This window comes from Python bivittatus, unplaced genomic scaffold, assembly GCF_059951505.1.
Source record: "Python bivittatus isolate LINGU-HERP-01145 unplaced genomic scaffold, Pbiv_v1 ctg000080_np1212, whole genome shotgun sequence".
NCBI classification, from domain to species: Eukaryota; Metazoa; Chordata; class Lepidosauria; order Squamata; family Pythonidae; genus Python; species Python bivittatus.
This window is the reverse complement of record NW_028277035.1, coordinates 56,376,484-56,396,994: the sequence shown is the minus strand read 5'-3', so window position 1 is coordinate 56,396,994 and position 20,511 is coordinate 56,376,484. Positions and strand designations below refer to the sequence as shown.

At 39.0% G+C, this 20,511-nt stretch overlaps 1 long non-coding RNA gene across 1 annotated transcript in view; it reads right to left on the bottom strand.

Moving 5' to 3' along the window:
* LOC148216713 (uncharacterized) overlaps nt 1-20,511 on the bottom strand; it is a 55,291-nt gene that overhangs the window by 27,148 nt on the left and 7,632 nt on the right. The window contains exon 2 of the long non-coding RNA XR_015794879.1: nt 15,932-16,011. This is a non-coding gene — a long non-coding RNA (uncharacterized LOC148216713). The remainder of the gene's footprint in view (nt 1-15,931; nt 16,012-20,511) is intronic.

Sequence of the window (20,511 nt, the reverse complement as noted above, 5' to 3'; positions counted from 1 at the left end):
CTACAAAGATAAGTAATTTTTAGAAGATTCACAGTGAATCTTTCTCTGTTCCATGTCCCAGAGGTGATTGATATTGCCAGAGGTGGCAGGTACATGTGTGTGGAACATGATTTTTGTCTGGATGAGAGCTCCTTTCTTTCAAACATTTAATCTTAGCTATATGTGAAATCTGGTAGGATTACAGAAATGAAGCAGCAGATTTTTTCTTTAATGTGGACAGGATCAGTTGTTTGCACACAGAATCCCAAGCAGGGATGCTAATGAAGTATGGTAAGGAAGTAGCAGTGATCCAAGAGTTGGTTCCCCAAAGCTTTTGTGGTGTTGCAGAGGATGTTAGGGGTGAACTCATGCATATATGACTGTGAACATAAATGTATGCCTAATATCTTCTGCACACCAGTATTGAAAAGATCTTGGGATATGTTCTTCAGACCACATGAAGCAGCTGTATTGTGCTACAGAATGCCTTGGGCCAGTTCTCCATGCAAGCAGTTTCTTCATTTTCTTATTGCTTGTTGGATTTCTGTGGGCAACAGGGACACATATTCAGAATTCCTCACTCTATCTCCCTCTCTCCTCTTTTCTCACATAACTTTTCCTTCTCCTTTCTTTCTTTTTATTCCCCTGCCTGATGCTGGAATGCTGAAATTTGATAACATTCACAATGCAAGAGAGGAGAGGAATGGAACAAGAAATAGAGAAGTAGCATGGAAGTGAATGATGGGAAACAGAGAATGTGACCTTTCCTTTTCAATGCAAGCATGGAACCATCATAGAAAAATGAGAAATGGAAATTCTTCTATCATCATCATCATCATCATCATCATCATCATCATCATCATCATCATCATCTTGGATTCTGGCTGCTACTCTCTCTGCTGCAGATAATCAGCATGAAAAATTACCTAAATTCTTTGAGGTTAATTATTCCTTCTAGGGATGGCCTATATCAACCCCTCATAATGGTGTACACATACTGTAGAAACTGGAATACTACATGGAACTCTCCTGCAGCCTTTACAAAAACAAAGGACAATGTAAAGAGAATTTTAAAACATAGCAACTAAAAGGCTGGATGAATATTACAGAGGCCTTTTCTTCCAGAAGGACAGTACATTTTATGCTAGACAAGGCTGTGGGGAAAGAATTCCAGAGTTGGGGCACCACAACTGAAAGATACTTTTAGGGGAGAAGCGGGAGGACATGAGAAAGGTCTTCAATAAGAATTCTAATAGTTGCAATTTGGAAGAAAGGAGGTCCTTAGTGTTTCTCATATAGTTAAGTCTTTAAATGAGACACCAAGACCTTAATTAGAACTTGGCAATTGACTGGAAGCCAGTGCAATGTTTTAAAATGATGAGATATGCTCCATCAGCTTGATCCAGTTTAAGCTGCCACATTTTGAATTAACTTTAATCTACAAAAGTGTACTCCAAGCATGTACAAAACACTACAAATGTAAATGGAGCTTTAGCAAAATTCTAATGGTTATAACCAACCATCCCCATCCAGAAAAAGGCTGCAATTAAAATGTAAGAGTGATCACTAAAGCCACTTGAGCATCCAAATCTAGTGTCTGAAACTACAAACTCTGATCTTTAAGAGGAAGTGAAACCCCATTCAAAAAGGCCACATACTTCTTAGTACAGGAAAGTAATGCACCTGCAACCATTCTTTCTGATCTGAATTTAATCTCAGTTTGTCTTCATTCCATCTATTATCGATCACAGAGTCTAGTTTAACTTTTCCAGTTTCACATGAATCTGATAAAATACACCGGTGGTACCCCATTCCAAATCTATATAATCTCACCCACTGACTTCATGTGGATTTTGAATGTTATAGTTACAGAATAGACAAAGCCTTAAAAAGTACCACATAAACATTTGTTCCACACCATCATTTTTATGTATAGTTGAACAGCCATCCCAATAGGAATAGAGTAGCTGAAGTACTATGCTCCAATTGCCAATTCACACTTCACACAACTGTAGAAGAATGCCAAGGATGGTTTTAATGACAACTACCATCACTATTAGCTAGGTTGCATCTCCTGCACCCCCACTTTTCTCCGGAGCTTGTCACAGGTAGTCCATCTCACCCATCATCCAAAGCTGCTTCAATGCCCCAAACCAAGCTCTGATGCTATGTAGAATTACCTAGTTTTCTTTCGGTGGAATGGCAATGCGACCGTTTCCAGCAAAGATCAGTATAGACCTTTCCATAAACATATGAAGAATGTGATGTCTTATTTCAGCCCATTGATAAAACTAGCACAACATGGAAGAAGCTCAACACAGAATCTATTTTATTTCCATAATTTGCTTACTGGTATTGCAAATTTCACTATACCTGGGAAAAATGCATTAGCAGGATCTGCACAGCTTATTTTATGTCCTACAAGGTAAGTAGCAGCTTAAAATAAGAATAATTAGCAACAACAACAATACAAAAAAGGAAAGCATAAAATGTCTATTCAACACAACATATAAATATCATTACCTGAAAACTAAGGAATCTGAAGCCCTATTTTTGATAAGTCAAAATTATTTATCCTAATGTTTATTAATGGTATCCATGTAATCTAATTCAAGTCACGTGTATGCTCAAGACGATAAAGTCAGATCTAAAACAAATAATTTAGTCATTTTAATTTGGACCTTTTACTTGATTTAATATGATATTGTGATTTTGCAAGAATGGGCATCTAAAGAATGTGTCACTTCTCAAATCCATCAATGAATATTCATTGAGCAGTATTCAACATTGGTTGCTCCTAGAAGCAAGCTAATTAGAAAAATATATGCACGTAACATGAAGTGTAAGGCAGATTCAACCCAATCCTCTTCTTATTGGTCACAGTTTTGCCAACAAGCATTGATATGCAACACATGCCAACAGGTAGCTCACAGTATTTAACCCACTAACTTGGGTTGTATCAAATGTCACGACCCACTTAGCTCAGATGCAGTCTGAAGGATTTGATCTCTTTTTCTCTCTCAATCTCTTTCTCTCAATTTTCACAAAGCAGAAATCCCCAGTTGGTTACTAAAGAATTGATATGGAAGTTCTTTGCATTAAAAGAAAATAGTATCAAAGCAAAAAGAATCAGAACATCCTAGAAACAAAGGTTAATGGTTTGCAGAAAATTAGTGCCAATGTAACTAAGGCATCGTTTGTTTGCCTCAAAGGGAGCTGGGGGCAGGGAGGGGGCCTTCTGTTTTCTAGAAAAGTTGCCAAAGCCACACAGACAGCCAATTTTCTCACCCTTATCATTCCAAAGACAATTCTTTTATCCTAAAAAGTTTATGCCTGGTGCTGAAACCTTTAACTTGGAGAAAAAACAGGAGTTTCTGTACACTGTGTGCTCCTGGAAGAAACATTGAAAAGACATGTTGAAAAGAAAAAGCAAATCACTTTGGACCTTGTTAAGGAATCCGTATCATGGTTTTGTTAATCACTGCATGTTTAGCTCGCAGCTCATAGCTTTATTTTTCCTAGAGGAGACCCTGATACATTAGCCTCTTCTTTACCCCTTTAGAGCCAAAGTCACTAATAGGGAAAAATATTGCCAGACATGAACTAGTTGCCTTGAGCACCCTTCCTTGGGTGCAAGGTACAGTTCAGAAAATAAAATGTGTGCTAATATATAAGTATATTGCTGAATGAAAGAACAAGAGAGAAGAAAAAAGGAACAGCACTGAGCTGAAAATTAGATCAGTACCTCATTCTTAGGCAGTATCAGAACAATTATCTAAAACATCTCATACAATTAATTTATTAAAGCAATTATTTTCCCATCAATATGCATATATCTAAGAAATACTTCCTAAACGTCGCCTCCAAAAACCCATTCATTCTTTTTAGAGGATGCCTAAAAAGTGTGTGCGCGATGGGCAGAGGCAAAGATTCCCTCAAGCAGACCTTGACTCCTGGTGGCTCCATAGATAAACCAGTGCAGTTGTTGCCACAAGGGTGCAGAAGGGGTTTACCGCTGCCCTCGTCAGCAACGCTTTTCAGCTTGCCAGTCAAGCCAACAGCCCCAGGATCTCCAGGTGATCTTGCATCCAAGTCCTTCGCAGATCCCAACTGCCTTAGCTTTTTGAGAGCAGCCAAAGTTGGCAAAGTGCTGCAGTCCAGGTTGAGCTTTACTGAGAGTGAAGTGGGAGCTGGAGCCAGTCAGGCTCCCTTCTGAGTAGACATGGTGCACAGTGTTATAACGGATGTAAAATCCCTCCTGTGTTGTTGGAGTGGATTTTTATTAATGAACGCAATAGGGCTTTCCTTTGCTCTTCTCTCCTCAGCATCACAGGTATCCTCCCATTCTGTTCTGGAGTGACTCCCAAACTGGGATGAAAGAGTTGAGAAAATGCTGCTGTCTTTCTGATGGCAAGCTGACACAATTTTATACAAGCCTAATTATACAATTAGAAATCTGCCTGGCTGGCCCCCCAAGTGGGTGCAACCTAAAGTGAGCGAGCAAGCTACAAGGGTGGCTCTACCCTGGCTTTCCTGCCTTCTCCCCACAACAGAAGCCAGGAAAAGGAGAAGGAGGCCTGTGGGAACAGCTGCTTCCAAGCACCCTTAGGACTCTGAAGGAGAAAAGCCCTGAGAGGTTGATAAGATCCTGCTTGCATAAGGGGATTTGGGACTGGATATAACTTATGGGCCTGAACGTGTTCCCCAATCTGCTGTAAGTCTTTTTTCTTTTAATTGGTGAGATATAACTAACACCCACAACAGTAACAAGATAACATGAATGATTGTACAATATAACACCCCCCCCACCCCCACATACACTAGGAATCATATAATATGAAGCACCTACATATACATCAAAACTGTTACAAACAAAAGATCTGTATAGTAACAATTTCATATCAATATGGTATCAAAGCTTAAATTCATCATTAAAACTAGATCACATAGAAACATATTGTGGCATCCTTGGTGCTCTCTGAGCTTGATTGTTTGATTGTAGACATTTCATTACCCAACTAAGTAACATCATCATGCACTGATGATGTTACCCAGTCGGATAATGAAATGTCTGCAGTCAAACAATCAAGCTCAGAGAGCACCGAGGACACCACAGTTCATCCCTGAGCTACAGATATCCTCTTCTCTTACATACGTATTGTTCCATCTTCTCGTTGCCCCCTTCTGCTGTAAGTAATAAATAATAATCTATTTCCCACTTTCCTAAATTTTTTATTTTGGAAGTGGAAATGTTCATTCATAATAATGTTGCCTAATTAATTAAGGCTCCTTTTCATTTAATCATAAATGTAAACCTAATGTATTAATTGACTAAACCAATGGTTAGGGTATGCACATGTGGAATTCTTACCACTTCCAGTCAGGTTGGCCAAAGACCAGAGTGATGGAAGCACCATGAAGAAAGCTCCAGATTCCTCAATACTGGATTAAATGTTTCAGATCTTCTGAATCATATTACAATTTCCTGCGCAGAATTTTTAAAATGTTCACTGTGTGTGCAGTGAAGAAGGCTGCATGAAGGATTTGTCACAAATACAAATCAGGATTTGAGAACCATTTCTTACCACCATGATAATATGGTTGCAACAATATATAAAATTACAGTTTGATATTCTCTGATAATTGCCATGTTTAAGTCTAGGTTTAAGCAAATAAGGAAGAGTAAAAAGTCAGTAATTGGTAGCCTGGACTAAGTTTATATTTGAAATGGCATTGCAAATCATCATCTGGAAATAAGTGTTTATACTCAAGGAAGGAAGTGGGTAGAAACCTGGTAGTCCCATCATCTCCTTTCTCATCGCCATTTGTACGTAGACAGTCTTTATACTCTAACCTCATTTGGAACCATGGAAAATAGGAGTTCTAAATTCTATGGAAAACTTCAGGAAAGCAGGTTCTCTGTTGGAGACAGTCACTCTGTACAGGTGGAAGGCAATGTAAAAGGTAATAGAGATGTGAGAGTGGATGCCCTGAATTTTGTTCTCCCTCCTTGCCTACAGAAAATGCCAGCTGAGCAGCACTCAAGACCATCAAAGTGAGCAAATTGTATTTATTTACGTATGTATTTCTTTACAGGATTATCTCATCTAATGACTCCAGGCAACTCACAACAATCCATAGAAACATCACTAAAACAAAAGTTCTCTGCCCTGCCCGCCCCCCAGGCGCCAGCCAAACAGCCTCCCAGCTCAACCCCCAGCCTTGCCCAATGCTTATTCTTGATGTTGTACCTTAAGTTCATCAGCACTTTGTAACATTTACACCATGTTGTTGATTTTTGTTGATTACACCATTTTGTTGTGATTTTTTAAAATGCCAAACTAGATTCAAATGCACAAAACCCACACATTTACTTCATTCAGTGATAAGGCAGTGTTAATCTTTTTGATGAACTACATATTCATTTATTAAAACAAGTTACAAATAAATTTAGAAACTTATGTACATTCTTTTTAGTCAATAGGAATTAAATATTTGACTTAATTTAGTAGTTAGACCATTGATTACAGGAGGAGAAATGTACCTAACTTTTTTAAATTTCTGCCCCGTTTGTTTAATTTTAGTATCAAGGGTTTTTGTCACATAAGAAAGAAAGAAACAGGAAGCCAAAAGAAATGATTTGCTGGGTGATGTCTCCAAGCTACCATTTATGTTCTACACTGGCATCTTTTTAGTTTCTTACTGGAATACTAATCTCTCTCTCTCCCTCCCTCTTTCCATTCTTTAGTTGCTGCCATATGGAGGACTCTTAGCAGTATCAATCAAAAAGTATTGTGTGATTATTCCATCTTATCCACCTTAATGTATTTGACAGAAGGGAAAACATGGAATAATTATGAAAGGACAGCCAAATCATCTAGACCCCTATAAAATTCCATGAATGAGGCAAATGGTTGTGTGATGAAAGCTTTGTGTAGGAGCAACAATTAAACCATTTGGGAAATGGTGCATGCAAATAATGTTATACAGAACTATTAAATACATTCTGCTACTGCACTGCCACAGTATGCAAATGGTAAAATGGGGCAATTCAGCCTGGGTGAATAGCTCTGGTGAGATTCTCAGAAGAAGAGAATGGCCAAATAGAAGGAGGCCTTTTTTTTTTTTTTTCATTTTTTCAAAGTTAGAAAGACAATTTATTTAACTCTCTTACTGCTTTTGTATAAAGTATGGGTATTGGATAGATTATTCTAATGCCTGCCCATGTCTAATTGCATGTTTAATGAACTGAATTCAGATTTAATGCTGGAGAAGGAAACTTCTTAGAATAGATATTGTGTTTATTTAGGCCAGACCCTTTTGGATGAAAGTGCAAAATCAATCACAGACTAAAGGAGGCTGGCAAAGAGTCAGTGCCTTAGCGAGCTCTTGGCCTCCCCCATGGGAAAGCCACTGGCAGCGGCTGAAGCATTCTTCACATTAGTAGCATAACACCAATTTATTTCATAACGAGAAGAGTAAAGGTGATCCACAGACCCTAATTGATGGCAGTGGCACTAACGTTGTCATTTTGATGACTTGTTTGGGCAGGAGGAGTGGCAGTATCTGGGTGATGGATCGTTCTCTCTTTATCCGGCCACAATGACATCTGCTTTATTCACAGATCAGCCACCAGTTGCTACAACAACGCCAGGGTGCTTTTGAAAATGTTGTTGAGCTGCTGAGAGAATCTTGGCTTCCCATTAGCAAAATGTTAACTATGCATAACCAAAGAGCATTGGGTTGTGTTTTGTGAAAAAGGAGTCAATGCTGGGCAAGAAGTAAGAATGTCCAAAAAGAATTTACATTCAAAAAGTAAAAGGAAGAAAGGGGGTGTTAACCCATGATATCACCATGATTCAAAAATCCCCCCCCCATCCCGTATTCATTAGTAAGGTCAGAAGAGAAGAGAAAAGATATAAAGAGATTAAAACAGAAAGAACAAACAAACGTTCCAAAGAACAGCTTGTTATCTGCAGCGCAAGGCCATGGATGCTGCCTCCATTTTTACTGGAAGCTTGTTTTTGTACTCTTTCACTAATAAGCCTTTTTTCCCCCTCCCACAACAATTAACAATTTTGAAATCTGCAACTTGACAAAGACCATGTAGAGCAAATGATGTAGTGCCAGCAACTGAACAACTCTTGTCTTTTGTGGATAGGAGGGACAGGCGATTTCCACAGACTCTACGGCCTTCCAAACAATGATCGGTTACAATGAAGGACCAAATCTGAAAGTCTTGGTACAACATACGGCTGGCTCATATAATTTGGGGGGAGGGAGATGTCATGTCAAGCATCATACTGGAGAATGTTTTTAAACTCCAAAGCCCCATATTTGTGCAATATCGTAAAAGTGCTTTGAAACAAAAGCTTCTGACTGAGGATCTGAAGTTTTTACTAAGATCGCTCTTGTAGAATTCATTCAGTATAAATGAAATATATGGCAAAGAATAATGTTAAGATATATTCAGCATAGGAGCTTTCTTTATCTTGTAGCATTTCAACAAAAGCTAGGTATTTAAAAAAATAAATTGGAGCTTGTCTTGTCTGCAGTGGGAGGTCTTATAATCAAAACATATGAAACATCAAAAGACGTGCAAATATTTTCCCCATAAACATGTAATCCTTCTGCTGATATGGGGACTTCCTGGGTTCAGGAGCTGCTCTCTCCAAGGAGCTGGTCCCTTTCCAGCTCTAGAATCAGGGCTTTGCGAAAAACAAAACAAAAACAGGAATGTATCCCCTCCAATCTCTCCCTGGGAAATCCAACCAAATTTTTAAAAAACCATCTCCTAGTTGCGAACATAACTGTTTTTCTGCTAATCATACTCTAACTATTTTACAGAAGCAAATAGCTAAATCAGTCAAACTGCATTGCTGTTCCTACCAATTTTTTAAACAAATAGAACCAAAATAATGGTAAAAAATTCTGTGGAATTCTTTAAACCCCCTCCCCCTCCAGTTTGACATCCTTTGGGGACAATGAAATGAATCACTTCTCCTTTGCATAGGAAGAGTATATACAGGAGAAAACTGTTGCATAACCATTTTGGCCTAGGGGTAATCGCTCAAGTGGTTCCTCACCCCACAGGTTAAACACCTACCCCCTGCTGAGTTGAATCATCTTGTAAGTCCCTCCCTCCAGCTCCTTTGAGTTAGCCTCTAAGTTCTTCTCCCCTTACTCCTTCTTCTTCTCCACTCACATCATTCTTTTGTTCTTCCTCATTAAGCTCTCCCGTTGGTCCAGTTTTTCTCCCTCACTGCTCAATCTATTCTTAAACTTTCTTCCATCTTGTCATCATTTTCACCTCTCTGATTCTCTTATTACTCACGTCTTCTTTGCATCTCTCTCACATACACTGTTTCTGTATTCCCCCCCCAACTTTTTTTCCCAGCCTCTAATTACTAGCTGAATATTTTTATTTTATCTATTTTATACTTTACTTTGGAAACTTCTACTCTCTTCTGTTTGGATAATGATGATGATTAAAACAGTTTCTCTTTGTCTTCAAAACCATATTCTAAGTGTCTTAGCTTGCCTTCCTGTGTGATATGTTATATAATGAAAAGCTCACACTATGGGATAATCTCAGATTTAAAATAGCTGGTAAATTCAATTTTTTTGTTTAAACTACCCCTTTAAATAATATTACATTGAACTAAGTCAGTTACGATGTAACCATTTTAAAAGTTTTGTAGAACTTAAAACCAAGCTTGATTTCTCTTAGAATGCTTCTTCATACTTCATTCAACTTTAGCATTTGTAAATTGGATTTTTTAAAATCTGGATATCAGTGATACTAATTTCAGATTACAATTTGATAGAGGTTTTGGAAGAATCATTTGTAGCTTCTAAGCACAAAATCTATTTTTATAAGAGGTTGGACGAACATGTAATTAATTCATTACACAGCCTTGAAATAATCCAGCACTTTGTTTCCCAGCACTCAAACCCACAGGTCTGTGTCAACCATCAACTGCCACCTAGCATTAAACATAAGGCACATGAAGCAAAGTGTCCATAAAGCCATGGGAAAGACAGAGAAAAAAGCACCAGAGAGTATAAGAAGAAATTGCAATCTCATGTTAACAGAGGGCAATCAATTGCTTAAAGTGGTTTCATCTCGGTCTGCAATGAAGTTTCTTATTTATTTGTACTGAGTAGCTTCTGTCAAGTTCAAGCCAGGCACAAATGATGCTCACTAGTGAAGCTTCAATATCTAAGTACTGCTATGGCACTGGAATGAATGCTGAAAACCATGGCTAGTTTGAAATAGAAAGGTAAGAATGTTAATTTGTTAAAATAATTAATCAAAAGTTGGAAAGACATGTATGTTTGACCTAATTCCCCTAGAGCTGATTGGATCTAATTCACACACATAGACAGCATAGCCATATATCCTTGAGATTGGGGTACTGAAATAGTTATTCTGTTCTTTAAGAATGAAAGAAAAGATCTTCCTGCTAATGAATTAAGATTAATATGAGTTTGCAAAATAATTCAGACTTGGATGATTAATGGACAATATTTTGAATCAATGGCATGTTTCGATTACTTGGGGATGATTTTTCATACCTCTGGAAATTGTAAACCTTCAATTCTGGACAGCTTCCTCCTGTCCTGAAGGTACAAGGAAGCACTGTGGCCATTTTATCCAATTTTCATATAACAGGAACTCAGTATATGGCAGCTGCAGTTAAACTGTTGACAACTGAAGCTTTGGCATGCCCCCTTTATGGCACCTAATTTGATTCAGAGAACAAAACAATTCAGAACTTACAATCCAAGTTCTTAAGAAAAGTCTTTCAAGTGGTGAAATGGGTCCTGAGTCCAGAGCCTGGTTACTGGCTTAAATTGGGCTTCTTCCAAAAGGGTTAACCCCCTTAATACTAGGTGATAACTTCAGGCATCATGGGTGCAGGAGTAGAGAAGAACAAGACTCCTACTGGGTTTTCCCTTCAGATGCTTCTCAGGATGGGATATGAAGCTACAACAGTGCTAAGACAGAGATAATTGATACTGATGCACAGATCCCTTTGCATAATCTCAACGGATGTGGTTAATTGGGAATAGGATGTTCAAACATCCAGGTGGCAAGATATTTGGAACATCTTTTTATCGCAAAATATCATAACACATTTACCTTGGCATACTATAATACCCTTCTCTCCATGGTTTTAGAAGGCTTAGAGACAATCTTTGTGCAACATAGGAAGGCTACTATTTAAGGAGTTGACTTTTCTCTAGTCAGTAAAATATAGCCACCAGCCTAGAAGGCTAGTTAATTTATGTCTGGGAAGTAATTCTCCTTCCAAATGGGGAGACAACAGGTTAAAACACGAATCGTTGATTATATGGCCTTTTTTACTTAGAGATGTTCATAAGGATACTTGGGAGTTAGGAAAAGGTTTTAGATCTCTCTAAGGACTGAACAGAATATAGCATTTCTAGCATGTTTTAATCAATTAATTAATATTTGTCTATTTTAATTAAAGTTTATTCTGTTTTTACTGTAATCCGCCCAGAATCACTCTGTAGTGAGACGGGCGTGACAAATTTGAAATATAAATACATACATACATACATACATACATACATACATACATACATACAATAGAGAATTGCAGAGAGCTAGCAAGCTTGGGATCTGGATGGCCATGGGATAACAGCCAAGAGTTAGCTAAGATATGACAGTTGTACAATATGATTGTGAAAAACTCCCAGAGAAAATCATTTAGGAAAATAGTCCTGCAAAATCAAATCATAGTATATTTTTATTTCTCCATATTTTTCCTCTGACACGCAACATGAAGTATTTTAAACTATGTTTTTGTGTTCAGTTTTCAAGGATTAGAAATGATGACCTTGCTGTTATTTATATTTGACTTCATACTGCAGCTTTTTTATACCTGTAGTTTGTTATCTTATTAAAAAAAGGAAACCCATTGCAAAAAAAGAACCTGAACCTGAATGAACCTGAGAGCTACTTTTATGCATAATCAAATGCCATTTGTAGTGCAAATATTTTTGCTCATTCCCTTCTGTCATCCTGATTCAGAGCTGCGCACAGGAACCAAAGTTGAAACGTCCTTGGGAAGAGTTTGTTTTCGTGAGCCATTGTTCTCAGTGGATGAGGGAGTCTGTTACCAAGGCTGCACTTCTCCAAACGCCATGAAGAATGTGGGCCTTATGAGCAACGTTGCTTAGGTTGGTGCTTATGCTTGCTCCTTTCCCTAATGATCCAATATGAACTCTTCAAATTCTCACCACACTGAAACCCTTTTCACATCCAAAGACCACACAATGCCTTTCATTATTAGTGTGCTCTACAGCTATTTTATGCTTAGAGCTGCAGTTCCATAGCCAACTTGTTCTGCATGTTTCCTGAGAAGGGTTCTTCTGTCTTTGTGTGTATCAGCCAGGAAGCTATCAAGCAAGCAGCATTAACTTCATAAAGCATTTCCTACAGAATTGTTTCCAGGATTTATTAATAGGACACATGGACATAACCATGGCAGTGAAGGTGGAGTAACTAGTATAGTCATTGCTGTATTATTTAATTATCAATAAAGTAATTGGTAAATCCACAGCAAGTAACTGGGCTGGTTAGGTGATAGTAGACCTAAAAGACTTTCTAGAAGGACTGTTCCTGAACATAGGTCTCAAATGTGAGTGTGTGTGTGTGTGTGTGTGTGTGTGCGTGAGAGAGAGAGAGAAGTAAAAAGATAACATTTTCAGAAAGATTAAATGTTAAGAGTAGATTTCCAGAGAAAGTTTACAAACTATTTGGATAGTGTTGTAAACAACTAGCCTAAATGCATTGAAGGCCTTAAGCAATATTTCTTGTTCCAAATAATCGTCATGTGAGAAGAAAGTTTTATTTATTTATTTATCAAATTTATATAGCCACCCATCTCACACAAAGCGACTGGGTGGCATACAATAAAGCCTACTATTAAAACCTACTACAAAACCAATTAAAACAATAAACATAGATAAAAACAAGGCCATGAGAGGGAAAACATGAGATATAATACAGCCAACGTGAGGGTTCACTATTACCAGGGGATACCCAGGCTTGCTGAAAAAAACACATTTTAACAGCTGGAAAACCATGAAGGTTGGGGCTAACCTCACTGCGGGAAGGATTATATTCCAGAGAGAGGGTGCCATGGCAGAAAAGATGTGCCTCATCAGGTGGAACTCTTTTGCAGATGGGACCTGCAGCATGCTTCTCCTGCCAGACCTGATGGGACAAGTAGATGTAACAAGAGAGAGGCAGTCCTTCAGATAACCTGGCCCCATGCCAGATGGAACTTGGTATGGCCTTTGCTCTACTGTTATTCCTAACAAAGACTTTAAGCAATAATGTGACAGTGTCAATGTGCAATGAAATAAAATAGGTATTTTTAAGAGCAGTGAATCTGCACAGGAGCAACGGAGCTACTGTGTTGATTATGTTTCTCCTTTTATTTCTTTTTGTTATTTTTACCAATTTTAACCCTATTATATAAGCTGCCTAGAATGACTTTTTGTGATTGAGGTGGCCTCCAATTGTTGTTGTTGTTTAGTCGTTAAGTCGTGTCCGACTCTTCGTGACCCCATGAACCATATCACTGCCTCCCTGAGTTTGCTCAGTTTCATGCTCATTGCTTCAGTGATGCTATCTAACCATCTCATCCTCTGCCGTCCTCTTCTCCTTTTGCCTTCAATCTTTCCCAGCATCAGGGTCTTTTCCAAAGAGTCGTCTCTTTGCATTAGGTGACCAAAGTATCTGAGCTTGAGCTTCATTATCAATCCTTCCAATGAGCAGTCAGGGTTGATTTCCTTTAAGATTGACTGGTTTGACCTCCTAGCAGTCCAGGGGACTCTCAAGAGTCTTCTCCAGCACCACAGTTCAAAGGCATCAATTCTTCGGCGCTCAGCCTTTTTTATGGTCCAGCTCTCACAGCCATACATTACTACTGGAAAAACCATAGCTTTGACTATGCGGATCTTTGTCGGCAAGGTGACGTCTCTGCTTTTTAATATGCTATCTAGGCTTGCCATAGCTTTCCTCCCAAGGAGCAAGCGTCTTTTAATTTCATGGCTGCAGTCTCCGTCTGCGGTGATCTTGGAGCCCAAATAAATGAAGTCTGTTACTGCTTCCATTTCTACCCCTTCTATTTGCCAGGAATTGATGGGTCCAGATGCCATGATCTTAGTTTTTTTAATGTTGAGTTTCAAGTGGTCTCCAAGTTGATGAATAAATAAATGACATTGGGGGTATTTTCTGTTTGTATGAATGGCAGATGTCACCTGCAATGAATATACCATTCTGCATTCTATTTTAAAGTAAGTGGTACAATATTTGGTACATTTCCCAGAAATATGTATATATTTTTTACAAACCTGCTGTGGGGAACATCTTAATCTGCCAGGAACAAGATTCATTTTGATAGATACATTTACAAGCCAAAACTTTTATTTTTAATGTTTTTTTTCAATACCTGTTGACACCCAAAAGAGACAGTAGTCAACAATTTATGTTGGACACAGATGACATCTGGTTTTGTTAAAGCTGAGCCATAAGTTAGTGTCTTTTACTATGCCCTGGTGAGTCAACTCAAGAGAATCACTTAAGTGTTATACTTAGCACTTAAAGTTATCTTTCCCACCCAGCTGTAATTATTTCCTTGAACCAACATTCCATTCCATTACCAACTCTGATGTTCTTGTTCCTTCTTGAAGAATTAATACTGGCAAGGTTCAAATAACACATATGTCAATGTCTCAAATTCTAATGTACAAGTATGACATTATTAAAATTTGCTTACTTCTCCACTCTTTTTTTTTTTTTTCTATCAGCAGGTTGTCTTCCAGTGGCCTTGTTTAAGGTTGTCTATTCCCTGTTAAGAACTGTTGAGCAAGAAGAACTATTGTCTAGCTGCTGGGAGCAGTTAGCACAACATTTTGCTGATGAAGTCACTCAGATCTGCTGTAATTTTAACTCTACATGGGCAGAATTTGATGCAGTGCCTGGAACAATGTCTTGTAATATTTACTGTTTTTTTTTTTAACCAAAATTGGAAAGGTTGCTCTCTAGTATGCCTTCTGCCACTTGTTGGCTTGATCTGTGACCCTCTTGGCTTCTTTGAGGAGCCAGAGGGAATATGATCAATACCTCTTTGGGAGAGGGGACATTTCCATCAACCTTGAAAGAGGCAGTGGTGCATTCTCTCCTTAAGAAACTATCCTTGGATCCAACAGTGTTAGTTGCCCTGTCTCCAACATTGGGAAGTTTATCAGAAAATGGTATGTTGTCACGGGATAGAACCTGCATCAATCGCCCTGATAGATGATCCCAATCAGGATCTGGATGGAAGGAGTGCACCCTCTTCTGGTCCTTTTAGACCTCTCATTATCTCTTCCTCAACCAGTTACAAGGATTGGGGGCACTGTGCTTCATTGGTTTCACTCCTACCTGAGTGATCAGTACCAGTGGCAGTGTTGGCAGTCAGCCTTGTGGGCCCTCTCTCCCCATTCCTCTTTAACATCTATATGAAGTCACTGGGAGAGGTCACCCATCAATTTGGAGTGAGATATCATCAGTATGCTGATGTTACTCAACTATACATCTCCATCTAGGGCTGAGCTGGAGATGTAGTAGAAGTCTTGAATGGTGTCTGGAGGCTGTTCAGATCTGGATCGGATGGAACAGGCTGAAACTGAAGCCAAGTATATTAACAGATCAAAGCCTCTGTAGTCCTATAGCACCTATCTTTTGGTCGCCGTGTTGGTTACCAGTATATTTCTGGGTACAGTTCTAAGTGCTAGTGTTGATCCATATGGCATGGCAATGAGTTAATTAAAAGACCTTCTCCTCTGTGGTTCTTGACCAGGGTAGGCCTCCCACCAATATCTTTTAATGGTCCACTATAAAGGGGAAGTGAAAGGGATCAGGACTCACAAGATTTCTTGATGTCAGCTCCATGTTCTGGAATACTCTCCCCCTCAAGATTGGCAGTCTCATTGTTGTCGTTCCGGAAACTGTTAAGGACAGACAATTTCAATTGGTTTTTATGTTTTTATTCTGTTTTTATGTTTTTTATGCTATAAATTTATGGGACTCATTTCAGTTGAATCTAGCAGTATATAAACACAGTCAATCACTCAATTCAAGTTAAATTAGTCCTAGAAAATATTGCTAGCAACAAAGCTGAGGAGTTAATAAAATGGAACTCTTTAAAACTGTATAAGATGGTACAATTAAAATGCTACAGGTAGCCTTGGGGTTACAACAGCAATCGGGACCAGGATTGCCATCACTAAACGATGTGGTCGCAAAGCACAATGTCATATGACTGCATTGCTTAGTGACAGCAATCCTGGCAGTCCCGGTTGCTGTTGTAACCCCAGGACCTCATGGGCCATTAAGCAGGAAGAAGTGGGAGTTCTAGAAAAGGAGTGCGGGCAGTTAGGGTATGCTGGAGAGGGGAGTGTGGGCAAGCCAGTGAGGGCTGAGGGCAAGTGCTGAGGAGCATGGGCAGATTGGCACAGGACATGTGTGGGCTGGCAGAGGCTGTGGGCAGGCATGCACTATACAGCATGAGCAGGTGGGTGGGTGTTATGGAGTATGCCAGACCGACCAACAGCCGTGTTGCAGCCCATACATTGCATGCACCATGACCTTGTATACAGTGACTGTGGAAAAGGATCAAATGTCCACTTCCTAATTTCACTGGGAGCTGAGGAGAATTCAGTATCTATAAAAACCTCTTTAACCAGATAAAACCCTATGAGAACTGGATGTTTTAAGAAACAAACATGGAAGCCTAATCTATGGGAATGTGGCCTTCCTGTGAAACTGCAAGGGGAAAATCCAGAGGAACAGGCATAGCTCAGTGAAGATTAGGTTTTAAACCTGGTTGCCAAAGCAACTAGGATACACACATTATAGCTGGAAGTCTCATGGATTCAGGTGGGTAAGAAGAAGGAAACGTAGTCAAAGTAGAAGCCTGAGGAGAAAGCATGGTTCTACATTGTTTCTGCTTAGGGTTGGGCTCTCTGCCAGTATGTGGACCCCAACAGCCAACCCACAGTACTGATTGCTGAAGCTGGGCCTGGCATCGAGCCAGTCGCTTCAGATTAATTGGGCTTTATGAGTCTGCCTGGGATCAAAAGATCATTTCCAATGCATGAAACTCTTATTTTTTTCCCCTTTGCATGCCTAATACATTGCATAACCTCTGTCCCCGGAAGTGCCTTTTCTTTGATATGTTGAATTCTTTTAATATCATTAAGACCTATTGTCAAAACTACTTAGTTCCAGTGAAGAGTATCTGATTATTTATCCATTTATTTATCGAAACTAACAGAAAAGGGGCCTACTGAATTACAAGCCAGATAAATTAACAAGAAATGTGATTCAAGCTGAGGAAGTTCCTCTGATTTCAGTGCGATTTCTTTGTGGAAATGTACAGTACATGCTTTCACTCATAGAGACCTTAAAAACTGGTTCTTGCACACATAAAAATAATCATGTGGGACCTGCAACAAAACAATGGGATATATTTTTATCTCTCTGTTGGAGTGTAGGGGCATTTATGGGGGTCAGTGATGTCAAAATGGTGGGTGTGACAGGTGATGGAAAGCCCACCCTTTTGTAAAGTGTGTGTGACACATGTTAGGGGTGGGGCTTTAATCACTCAGTTTAGCCCACTATTTTGACATCACTGACTGAAATTCAGTCACCAAATTTTTTTAAAAAACCTGATGCTGCAATTTTTTTTTACCCAAATAAAAAGCAAAATATTCAACACCCAAAAAGAAAGAAAGAAAAAAGAAGAACTGAAAACCAATCCCCTTTCTTTTAGGTGATGCTGCAGATTCATTCCTACGTTGCCCTTAGAAGCCAAACCAATTTCTAAAGCTGTGGCTCCTGGCTGCAAAAGGATTGCCTGCCCTTCTTTTAAGTAATGCCTCCCGTAAAACATTTTATGGAGCAAATGCCTGTTGCCAACTAGGTCACGTTTTTGAAAAGTCTTCCCAAACGCTTCAGCTACCAATTCCTGTCTTTATGCTGCAACATGATGGTTGGTGCAAATAAAATAGGTTGCTTGTTTCTTCTCCATGACAGGTGTGCTGCATGCTACAAAGGGTAGCTCTAGGTAACTTTGCAGAGGAGTCTCATGTGGGCAGAAGGAGGACAGGACACTTTTCTTCTCCTTACCCGCAACTCACCAGTATCCTACTATTGAATATATTACTTGCTGTGCTTGACGGCTGGAAGGCCATTGCCTGTTCAAATGTAAAAATAAATAAATAAATAAATAAATACAAGACTTCAAGATGCAATTCAAGATATTGGTTGTCACCTTTGAAGCCTTTCATGAATCAGGACCTGGGTAACTATGAGATTATCAGCTCTGTAAAATCTGCCTGTCCAGTAAGATCCAATAGGGAGATATTGCTGTGGATTTATTTATTTTATTTTAAAAGATTTGTATGGCTGCCCATTTAAAGCAACTCTGGGTGGCTCACAGCAATAAAAATCTGAAGACCATGTCAACATCCCAACAATCCCAATCCCAAAGCAATGTCAACATCAGGAACCTTGGGGATGAGCCTTCTTTCTCTGGAATAGCTTATCAATAGAGATAAGGATGGCTCCTTCCTTGTTGGTATTTTGAACATCTGGCTCTTCAGGAGGGCCTTTGGGAATGGAAAAGAAGATCAAGAACTGTTCCTGAATTCATGATACCATGCGTGAGTTGTCTTCTTTCTTTTGTTTGATTTTGCATGTTTTCAACCTGAATTGAGATTTCTGTAAACCACTCAGAACTGATGGATTAGAAAGTCAAAAAGCCCAAGTTACAAACATAAAATAAATGTAAAAAACAAAAAAACAAAACAAGACTAGACAACTTCTTGTCCTCCTACAGGTTCAGAGGACTGAGATTTGGGGTTGTTTGCTAGCCCCTGATCTTGGGCATCTTATAGTGAATGTAATGGGTTAGAAGAGGTTCTAGACAATGGGAAATGAAAGTGAATCCTTTCCTTCTTCCCAGAGCCCTCCACTGTAACATAGGGTGTCACTGGAGTGGGAGGTTTTTAAAAAGAATGGCATACATTCTGCCAACTTTGATGCTCTTCCAGAATATTTAGTACATGCTGGTAACAGATTGAGCTGGTAATTCCTCCCTTCATCTCCAGTGTGTTTCTCTCTCCTCAGTTGACAGTTCATACAGTAATTCCAAATCTTTTTGAAGCTGTCATGTCGTTGCCATAATTTTAAGGGATCTTAAAATATATACATTTGTATGTTGTTTTTAAATATACAAATGCATATACTCCTACTTATATTTGGAGAATCTAGCACAGGCCCCACAACTCTGCTCCTTAGTGTTGTGTACAGTGTCACAGTGCAAGTACAAAGGGCAGAGCTTGGCATCATTGTGATTAGGAATATATACCCATGGACTCCTGAAAAGAAACATTTACTATGTAATTTTCACTTTGAAATATTCAACTGTTTCAGTTACTGTTGAAGAGAATGCTTAGTCCTTAGGGAAACTCTCTTTTCATGATTCTTTTGTTATGTGAAAAATATGACTTTTTTAAATAACTTGTCATGTGGGCTTGAAAGAGGAAGAATGTGTCCATGCATAGTGTAGTGGGCACATGTCAGGGAAACATAACTCAGGGGCAGGCAAGGCACTGTCCCAAATCTTTAGGATTTCAACTCTCCCATGAGCTCCAGACAGTCTGTATCATCTGCAGCTAGTTGCCTCCCCATGGCCTCCTTCCTTAACAGGATATATTTTTTCTTCTCCCCTGATCAGAGTGAAAGTAATGTAGCCCTTTGCTTTCTCAGTGATGCTACAATATCACTGGGCCTGACTGGTTACATGGCATTGTGACATCATTGTGTTTGTGACATGTCTGATAGCATCATGTTGTGAGCAAGAATTAGGTCTTGCCTATAAAAAAGTAAAGATAAAGGAGCAGCAACAGAGTGGTGGTGACAATGTAGATTGGAAAGATGTTATAAGCCCTCAAAGCCTCTTCTTTTAGCACCCAAGATTTTATTGGAAGAAATTTGATACAGTCATGCTCACAACAGAATCTACTGGTTACGCATTTCTCTGGCAAATATTTAATTCTAAACGCAATAATGATCAGACAAACCACACTCCATTTAATGACCCAAAATGAGACAACTGTGTTTAAATGACACTGAGCATCACTCAAACCTCAAGATGCAGTTATTGAATCTTAACGATTTAATTATTAAACAGGAAGTGGGCTTTATTGTCCCTTTGTCGGCAAGGATTAAGACTGCCATCTGAATCACAGTATCAGTGACGGGCAGCTAATGGAGAATGGTGTGAAGACCCACAAATTTACCAACAGCTTAAAATGAGGTCAGATTTTGAAAGGTTAGTTGGCAAAGAAAGAGATGTGAGTGCTAAATGAATACCCAGGCTAATGTGACCAGGAAGATAAATTCCCAGCAATTAGATGAGTTGTTCTTAGCTTTTTAGGAGC